The following is a 9,311-nucleotide window of genomic DNA, read 5'->3' on the forward strand; positions in this document are numbered from 1 at the left end:
AGCCTCTCAATGAAAGGTCCTGAGTCCTGTATGTATGTGTCAGTTATCCTCATGTGTGCCTGTAGCAGAGTGGCCAAGTGTTTCACTAGTTTATATGTTGGTGAGCCAGGGGTGCTAACAATTTGTCTTTGTGGAATTTTATTCTTATATATCTTTGGTAATCCATACAGCCAAGGTGGTAGGGCTTCTGTGTTGTGCAGGTTCCTCTGTATGTCAGCCAGCAGAGAAGATGCCTTGATTAACTGATACGTATTCCCTGTGATACACTGTGTCGGATCTGTGTTTTGTTGTGGTATGTTCTCAGATGTAATAGGTCCCAGATCTTCTGCTTATAATCTTCGGTCTTCATTATGATGGTTTCATTTTCCTTATTGGCAGTCTGTACCAATATACTCTTCTTCGCATTAAGATTCTTGATAGCTTGTACCTCTTCTTTCTTCAGGTTGCAAGCTGGTGGTTTTGCTCAGTGCAGTATCCTGGCTGTTTCAGTGTGTTATTTCCTGTGCTCCTTCACAAGGAAGGGTCCAAATGCCCGCTTTGGTCTTAGCAGTGATGTGCTCTAGAGGTGTAGTTCTTGGGATGATAATGAAATTCCCTCCTGTTTGAAGGACAGACTCTTCCTCTTCGGTCAGTTTTCATTCAGTGAGGTTGACCACTATGCATGACATGTCAGGAATCATATAGTCAGTCTGCTTCTGGCACCTTTCAATCTTTTTCTTCTTTCACTCAGTGCAGTGCTGGTGTTCGTTGTGCATGTTGCTGTGAGTGATGCTGCCCATCCTGTTCCAGTTGTCTTGATGCATTCTGCTACTTAGTTGATAGAAAATGTCCAAAAGTTGCCGGCTGGAGTGGCCGAGCGGTTCTAGGCACTACAGTCTGGAACCGCGAGACCACTGCGGTTGCAGGTTCGAATCATGCCTCGGGCATGGATGTGTGTGATGCCCCTAGGTTAGTTAGGTTTAAATAGTTCTAAGTTCTAGGGGAGTGATGACCTGAGAAGTTGAGTCCCATAGTGTTCAGAGCCATTTGTCCAAAAGTTCCTCATCTGTTCTTGCCAAGTATCTCCATGTTGTATGAATTTGCTCATGAAGAAAAGCTTGTTCCATTCTGTCGTAGATATGAAATTCACGATCAGTGAATAATTTGGAGTAATATTTCTTACAGCTGCTAACCATCAATTTGTACATAAGTATCATAAGCTGAGACAATGATAAAAATGGTCTTGTTTTCTTGTGGGAGTGTCATTCTCACTGAGCAAGAAGTAGTGTTGTGAGCTTAAAAGGAGGCATACATAAGACTGCAATATAAGAAAGTAGGCTGTGACATATCAGGGTTTTTTTTTTTTTTTTTTTTTGACATGGAGTGTGCAGTGTGCATGGATAGTGGATATGGTTATAGTGACTACTCACAATAAGCAGGAAATCGGTTTATTACAGCTGCTGATCATCAGATCATACATAAGTCTCAGAAGCTGAGAAGGGGTATACAATGATAAAAATGATCTGATTCCTTGTGGTAGTGTCATTATCTCTATTGGGAATTAAGAAATGTTGCAAACTTAAAAGGAGACATACATAAGACTACAATATCAGGAAATAGTGTCATATGGAGGTGTGGATCAGGCAGGGAGTGTGCACAGATAGTGTAAATGCTTAAGGTGATCATTCATGATAAGTAGGAAATCTGGGTTTGAGACATGGTCCGCCACAAATGATCAAATGTCACAACTGGGTAATACCTGTATACCCATTGCAGCTGATGTCATGAATTTCATATTCAGGGAGTAATTTGGAATAAGAAAAAGTGTGAGCATCTAGAAGGGGAGTAGGAAACAAAACAAAACTTCATTGGTTCAGAGAGTATGTGATGTTATTGTAGCGATTAGAATACTGTGTCACATTGATGGAGGACTTGGCAGATAGAGCCCACTATCAGTGTGACGTTTGTAACCCCTCTGGCCTGGACGCATGCACTGATTCAGTTGGAAAAGATGTCATAAAACAGTTGTATCCTGTCATGAGACAAGCTCACCAGCAACTGTTGCACCTTGTCTTAGATATTCTCTAGTGTGATGCTGCCAACTGGGGTGGAATTGATGTCCGCTGCAATGGTCCCACCCATGCTCTTTTGGGTACAGATCTGGAGATATAGCTGGCCATGGGAGTACCTCAACATCAAGCATGCAGTTCATAGAAATATGTGTCATGTGTGGATGAGCGTTCTGATGTTGAAAAATGACTCCATGGTACTGTCATATGAGGGGTAACACCTGAAATGCAGAATATCCGTGATGTACTGTTGTGCCATCAGACTTCCCTCAGTCACTACCAGCCATGATCAGAAGTCATACCAGCTGCCTCCCCTTATCCTGGCACAAGAGTGAAACCGGTGTGCCTCTCCAAAGCACTGGAAGAACTGGATCCCTCCTCAGGTTGCTGCCATACTGGCAAATGATGGTCATCCGAGGTGATATGGAACTGTGATTCCTTACTGAACATGATGCATTGCCGTTTATCAGCAGCCTATTCTTCTCGGTTATGGCACTATGCCGAATGCAGCTGTTTGTGTTGTGGTGTTTATGGCAGCCTAGGTGTGAGATAGTAATTCCCTAGTCCAACTGCTACTAATAACCGACTAATGTGGTGCAGGATGGCACAGTGTGGTGCCGGGAGTCCAATACTTGTTCTCAGATGCTGGGATAAATGTAAAGGGGTTACAATGTGCCTGGTGCACAGTATGGTGATCCTCCCTGGTGGTGGTCAACTGGATCCTTGACAATGAGTACACTTGCCCTGACGTTCCAGTACATTTCAGTATTGGGCCACTGTCATGTCTGAATACCCCACAATACTGGATATTGTACAGTTCGATCTGCCGGTTGAATGGAGACTCGCGATAAGCTCCCTTTCAAACTGTATCAGATGCTGATAACACTCTCTCATGTGAGTATGTAGCATATCCTTGTGCTATACTGTGATCACTCAACACCTGACACTGTTCACACTCCTTATGTACCCTGCTGGGTCGGGTAACAATGCTAAACATGCACAACTCTGATGCATTCTAGTGGCTGTTCTACCTTTGACAGAGAGTTGTAACTCTAATCACTCACATGCCTGCCAGTGGTGTGTCTCTTTATGAAGTTACATTGACATCTGACCTGGAAAGGGGAGAGGTACCTGATTTGACAGGTTTGACCTCTGTCTAGTCACCTGATGTGTTCCTTTTTCAAGTTACAAACGGCTATTCTAGTTATTTAACTATTCCAGACAGGTTGGTTTTGAAGATCAGGTGCTACAACAGTTTATGCAACAACTGCGTCTCCAACAGTGATTGAAAGAAGGGAGAAAGAGAAAAGATTAAGGCTGAACATCCTATTAACAACACGGTGATTGGAGGTGGAAACGAAAGCTTTTGTAGAGAAGGGATGGGGCTGAATATAACCGAAGTCCTTATCAAAAGAACAAATACGACATTTGCCTTAAATGACTCAGGGAAGCCATGGAAGGGTGGCTGGACAGTAATTTGAATCAATGTCCTTCTGAATGTGATTCCAGTGTCCTTCCACTATACCACCTCACTTAGTTCCAAAGATGATGAGTCATAGTCCAAACAGGATATATTGCAACATGCAGCCTAAAAACATGTACTTTCATAGTTGTAATTAGTCAGTTAAAAGTACAGTGTATATTATTTCTGAATTGCTGCTGCATAGGTTGAGTTTCTGCAATTTATGCCATTTGAATGGTTCGTTGCCAAGAAGTACAATTCTTTTCATGTAAATCTCTGAGGAATCTAACACTTAAGAAAAATGTGTGAAATCTTATGGGACTTAACTGCTCAGGTCATCAGTCCCTAAGCTTACACACTACTTAACCTAAATTATCCTAAGGACAAACACACACACCCATGCCTGAGGGAGGACTCGAACTTCCGCCTGGACCAGCCGCCCAGTCCATGATTGTAGCGCCTTAGACTGCTCGACTAATCCCGCACGGCTAATGCTTGAGAATAACTTTACTCCACAACCCAGTAGTGCTAATTTTTTTTGTAGAGTAGCATAAATTTCCAAATGACCACTTTAAATTGAGTAAGCAACCTTCTCTCCAATGACCGTAGTTTTATCAAATTTTTGGTTGGCAGGTTAATGTAGGGACAACATTAGAATATATTAGTGATAAATTGTCTAGAAAAATGTGCTCACCTGCCTAATAAATTGTGCACATCTGTGTTAGAACATCTTATTTTGCATTTTTTCAAAGCATTATGTCACATGGTATTATCTTGTAGCGCAACTCTAATTATATTCATGACATTTTTTACTGCATAAGAAGGCCACTAAGGTAATTACTGAATCTACACTCCGTACCCAGAGCAAAAATTTATGACTGCAATAGTGCTCACACCCACCCATCCATACACACACACACACACACACACACACACACACACACACACACACACACACACCCTCATATACGACGTTATATGAAAAAGAACTTACTAGAGTTTAAAGCCAAGGAAATTACAGTACAATAAACATGTGTGTGCACCATATTGTAGATTATGAATATCCATTAACAGTTAGTAACTCACAGGACTTACACTATTTAACACTAGAAGGACCATACCTATCATTCTGATGGGTGCTGTGCTTTAGTAGATTTATTTCTTGTTCATGGCTTATTCTACAGTTTCCATATTCTATGACGTTTGTTAATATATGTGAAGTTGAGAATATGTATGTATGTCCAGGAACTCCTCCCAGGTCCTGGACCGAAGTGGAGCAATTTTTGCACACAAAACTCCTTGCCCTGAGAGATCTGACATAGGGTGGGGGGTTATATGCTCTAACTCTAGTATTTACAGAGATACAGTCCTATCACATTTTTAAGCACCTGCAATATAGGCTGTCCTTCACGACAGGTGCATTGTGTGGGAATAGCATTGAGCTGCTCTGCACGTCAGGCCCCATATGGATAATCAGACAGATGACTCGCCATTCGTGGCTGTATTACATCCCCAGGAATGTGTCATTTCCAAGGTTATGATCATCAGTATATCACAGCAAGCATGCTACATGTGTTGCAATTACACACTCGTAGTCTGCCCCTCGTTGTGAGGCCACCAGACATATGCCATGCTCTTACACAGGTATGTACCACTGTATTCATCCAATGTGAAATACCAACATTTGTGCGCTGCCATTATACTTACATACAACTGCTACATTCATTACACATCTGGCAATGACAACATAGTACACTGTGCGACCTGGCTGAATGACATTGATAGTCCCAAAACAAGACCTGAACACCCTTCACAGCTCCTCTACTGCCCCCCAGGGGGTCCACAACTCTTTTGTGGATACGTGCGTAGCGAGCACGGGACCCCGAGCTAATGTGGCTCTCCTTCCTTTCCGGGCTGCATACCTTCCTTTTCCGCATCCTTCCCTATCCCCCATCTTGGCCCGCCCTCCCCTCACCTCTGGCTCTTTCCTTCCCTTTCTCTCCCTCTGGGAGTATGGTTTGTGCCTACGTCCGGAGACGGACGCTCGTAAATGTCACACATTCTTCGCCTTCTCTGCTTGTATGTCTTCATCCTTCCTTTGTCCTTCTCTTTTCCTTACCTCTTCTCTTTCCCCTTTTCTCCATGCGGCGTTTGAAACCTCTCTTCTTTCCTTTCCCTTTGTTTTTCCCTTTCTCTTTCTTCCTCCCTGTGCATGTCTGAAGGCCGACCCATGCATTTTTGTGCGTAGCCGGTGACGGGGTAACGCGTAATTCCCCGCCCCGGGTAGACAGGTAGGACACGTACGTACCCCATGGTAACGGCCAGGCCCAGGGAGGGGTGATTACCCGAACCGATACCTTCCGAAAGTGCCGATTGGTGCCTCCGTCCGTTTGTCGGGAGGTGTGACCTGAGGTGTGAACAATCACCTAAGGCGGGAGTGCCCTCAGAGAGGGCCCCCACAAGGGAGGAGCGCGCCATCGGAGACGCCGGTAATCATGGGGGATTCTTCCGCAATGGTTTCCTCACCTTCCACTATGTCTGCTCACAAGCGTAAGTTCACTGAGTCTCAGCCACAGACAGTTCTTCCATCGTTGCCACAGTTCCATGTTGTTTCTCGGTCTGACGAAGGTCATGACTTCTCCACGGTCAACCCTTTCATTATTCAGAAAGGTGTCGATGCAATTGCAGGTCCTGTAAAGTCTTGTTCCAGATTACGGAATGGCACCTTGTTGTTAGAAACAGTCAGTGCCCTCCAGGCATAAAAATTGCTGCGTACTTCACTGCTCCACACCTTCCCTGTCCGGGTTGAAGAGCACCGCACTTTAAATTCGTCGCATGGAGTCGTTTATACACACTCCCTCGATGGATTGTCTGATGAAGAAATTCAGCACTACCTGTCTGACCAGGGCGTAACGGCTGTTCATAGAGTTATGAAAAGGGTTGACACGAACATCATTCAAACCCGCACTGCCTTCAAGACATTTGACAAAGTTCAACTCCCATCGAAAATCAAAGCAGGCTATGAGATAATTTCCGTTCGCCCTTACGTCCCAAACCCTACGCGTTGCTATCGGCGTCAGTGGTTCAATCACACCATCCAGTCCTGTTCCAATCCGGCCAAATGTGTTATGTGTGGCAAGGATGCCCGTGAGGGTGCTTGTCCACCTCCATCCCCTTGCTGCATCAACTGTATGGGTGACCACGCTGCTTCCTCTCGAGATTGCCCCGTTTTTAAAGACGGAAAGCTCATCCAGGAAATCAGAGTGAAAGAAAAGGTGTCGACCTTTGCTGCTCGAAAATTATTCGCCAGTCGACAGCCCACCGTGCCTCAGACAGGAAAATACAGCACTGTCCTTGCTTCTCCTCGGCCAACAAAGGAGGCGGCCACGCAGACTTGCGACCTCACCTTTAGTGCCACGGTCGTCAGATCGACCAGCGCAAAGATCGCCCATTCAACCTCACCACTTTTGCCTGCCCACTCTATGGCTCACCCTTCATCGGGTTCTGCTAAATCTCGAGCCCAAAAATCAGACACCAAGACTTCGAAAAAAAGAGCATACTCGTGAAGATTTTTTTATGTACCCCAACTTCACAACCATCGGTTCCTCCTCTATCTAAACATCATATTTCCAAGAAGGCTACTAAGAAACCCAGTTCATCTCCTTCTCCCCCAAGGTGTGTCCCATCTACAGCACCACCTGGCGGAAATCGCCCTCGGCCGTCTTCTGTGTCGCCGAGGCGCACTGCTGGCGGCCGGTCAACCGGCCGATCGCTGGTGGCAAGAGCTGCTCCTGAACAACCTATGGATCAGGATCTTCTGCCTTCGGCTGAATGCCATTCCATGCTGTCAGTCGCAAGCTCTGAGCAGTCGTTGAGTTGATGGCAACCTTGGTCACATTCCTCCATTTTCTGTTCACCCTATGTCCATTATCCACTGGAATAACCGCGGCATTCGAGCCAATCAGGATGAATTGTCGATCCTCTTACGATCCTACTCGCCGGTCATCTTCTGTCTTCAGGAAACAAAGCTGCATCCCCATGACCGCTTTGTTCTCCCCCATTTTCAGTCCGTCCAATTTGATCTCCCCTCTGTTGAAGGCACTCCAGCCCATTGAGGACTCATGATTCTTCTCCATGATACTCTCCATTATCACCCAATCCACTTAAGCACTTCCTTCCAAGCTGTCGCTGTCTGTCTTTCCCTTTCTGGATATACCTTTTCTCTTTGTACTGTATACATTCCATCGTCCACACCAATGGCACGAGCTGATCTCCTTCATCTTCTTGGTCAGCTTCCACCCCCGTATTTACTGGTTGGGGACTTCAATGCCCACCACCCGCTTTGGGGATCTCCACATCCTTGTCCATGTGGCTCACTATTGCTAGACGTCTTCCACCAAGTGGATCTAGTTTGCCTCAACACTGAGGTCCCTACATTTTTGTCTGCCTCCACGACAAATTTCTCTCATTTGGACCTTTCGGTTGGTACTGTTCTGCTAGCTCGGCGCTTCGAATGGTTCGCCCTTGATGATACACACTCGAGTGACCACTTTCCATGTGTCCTTAGACTGCAGCCTCAACTACCATATATGCGCCCGCGACGCTGGAAGTTTGCCCAAGCCGATTGGACACTTTTTTCGTCTCTAGCGACATTCGATGACCGTCACTTTCCCAGCATCGACGATGAGGTCACACATATTACCGACGTTATTCTTACAGCTGCGGAACGTTCAATACCACGCACCTCCGAATTGCCCCGGCGCCCCCCAGTTCCTTGGTGGAACGAGGCGTACCGTGACGCAATACATGAGCGGCGACGTGCTCTTCGCATTTTCCGCCACCATCCTACTTTGGCCAACTGTATCCGCTATAAGCAGTTCCGTGCGCGATGCTGTCATGTCATCCGCGATAGCAAGAAGGGGAGCTGGAAATTCTTTATTAGCTCATTTAACACCTTCACTCCCTCCTCGGAAGTTTGGAGTCGGATTCGACGGTTATCAGGTGCGCCTAGTTTCTCCCCGGTCTCTGGGCTCACTGTCACGCATGATACATTAGTGGACCCTGTCGCAATTTCTAACTCATTGGGTCAGCACTTTGCTGAGATTTCGAGCTCTTCAAATTACCCGCCAGTGTTTCTCCTGAAGAAACGTGCAGCGGAAGTGCGACCTCTTGCTTTCTCCTCTCAAAATCGCGAAAGCTACAATACTGTTTTCTCCATGCGGAAACTCCAACATGCACTCTCTTCTTCTCACTCCTCCGCCCCAGGACCGGATGGTATCCACGTCCAAATGTTGCAGCATTTATCAACCCATAGTCTGCGTTACCTCCTTCGCCTTTATAATCGAATTTGGACCGACAGTACTTTTCCCAGACGATGGCGGGAAGCCCTGTTCCGAAACCTGGAAAGGAAACATCGCCCCTCTAGCTATCGCCCCATTTCTCTCATGAGTAGTGTATGTAAGGTTTTGGAGCGTATGGTGAATTGCCATTTAGCTTGGTGGCTGGAGTCCCGCAGTCTTTGAACACCTGCCCGATGCAGATTCCGAAAGCATCGTTCTGCAGTTGCCCATCTTGTTGCTCTCTCCACTTATATCATGAACAATTTTCTCTGGAAACGCCAAACAGTAGCAATATTTTTTGATCTGGAGAGAGCATACGATACCTGTTGGAGGACAGGCATCCTTCGCACACTGTTCTCTTGGGGCTTTCGAGGTCGACTGCCCCTTTTTCTTTGCGAATTTATGGCAGAGCGCACATTTAGAGTGTGGATGAACATTACTTCTCCCGTACTTTCTCCCAAG

Source organism: Schistocerca piceifrons, chromosome 5 (assembly GCF_021461385.2).
Source record: "Schistocerca piceifrons isolate TAMUIC-IGC-003096 chromosome 5, iqSchPice1.1, whole genome shotgun sequence".
Classification (NCBI taxonomy): Eukaryota; Metazoa; Arthropoda; class Insecta; order Orthoptera; family Acrididae; genus Schistocerca; species Schistocerca piceifrons.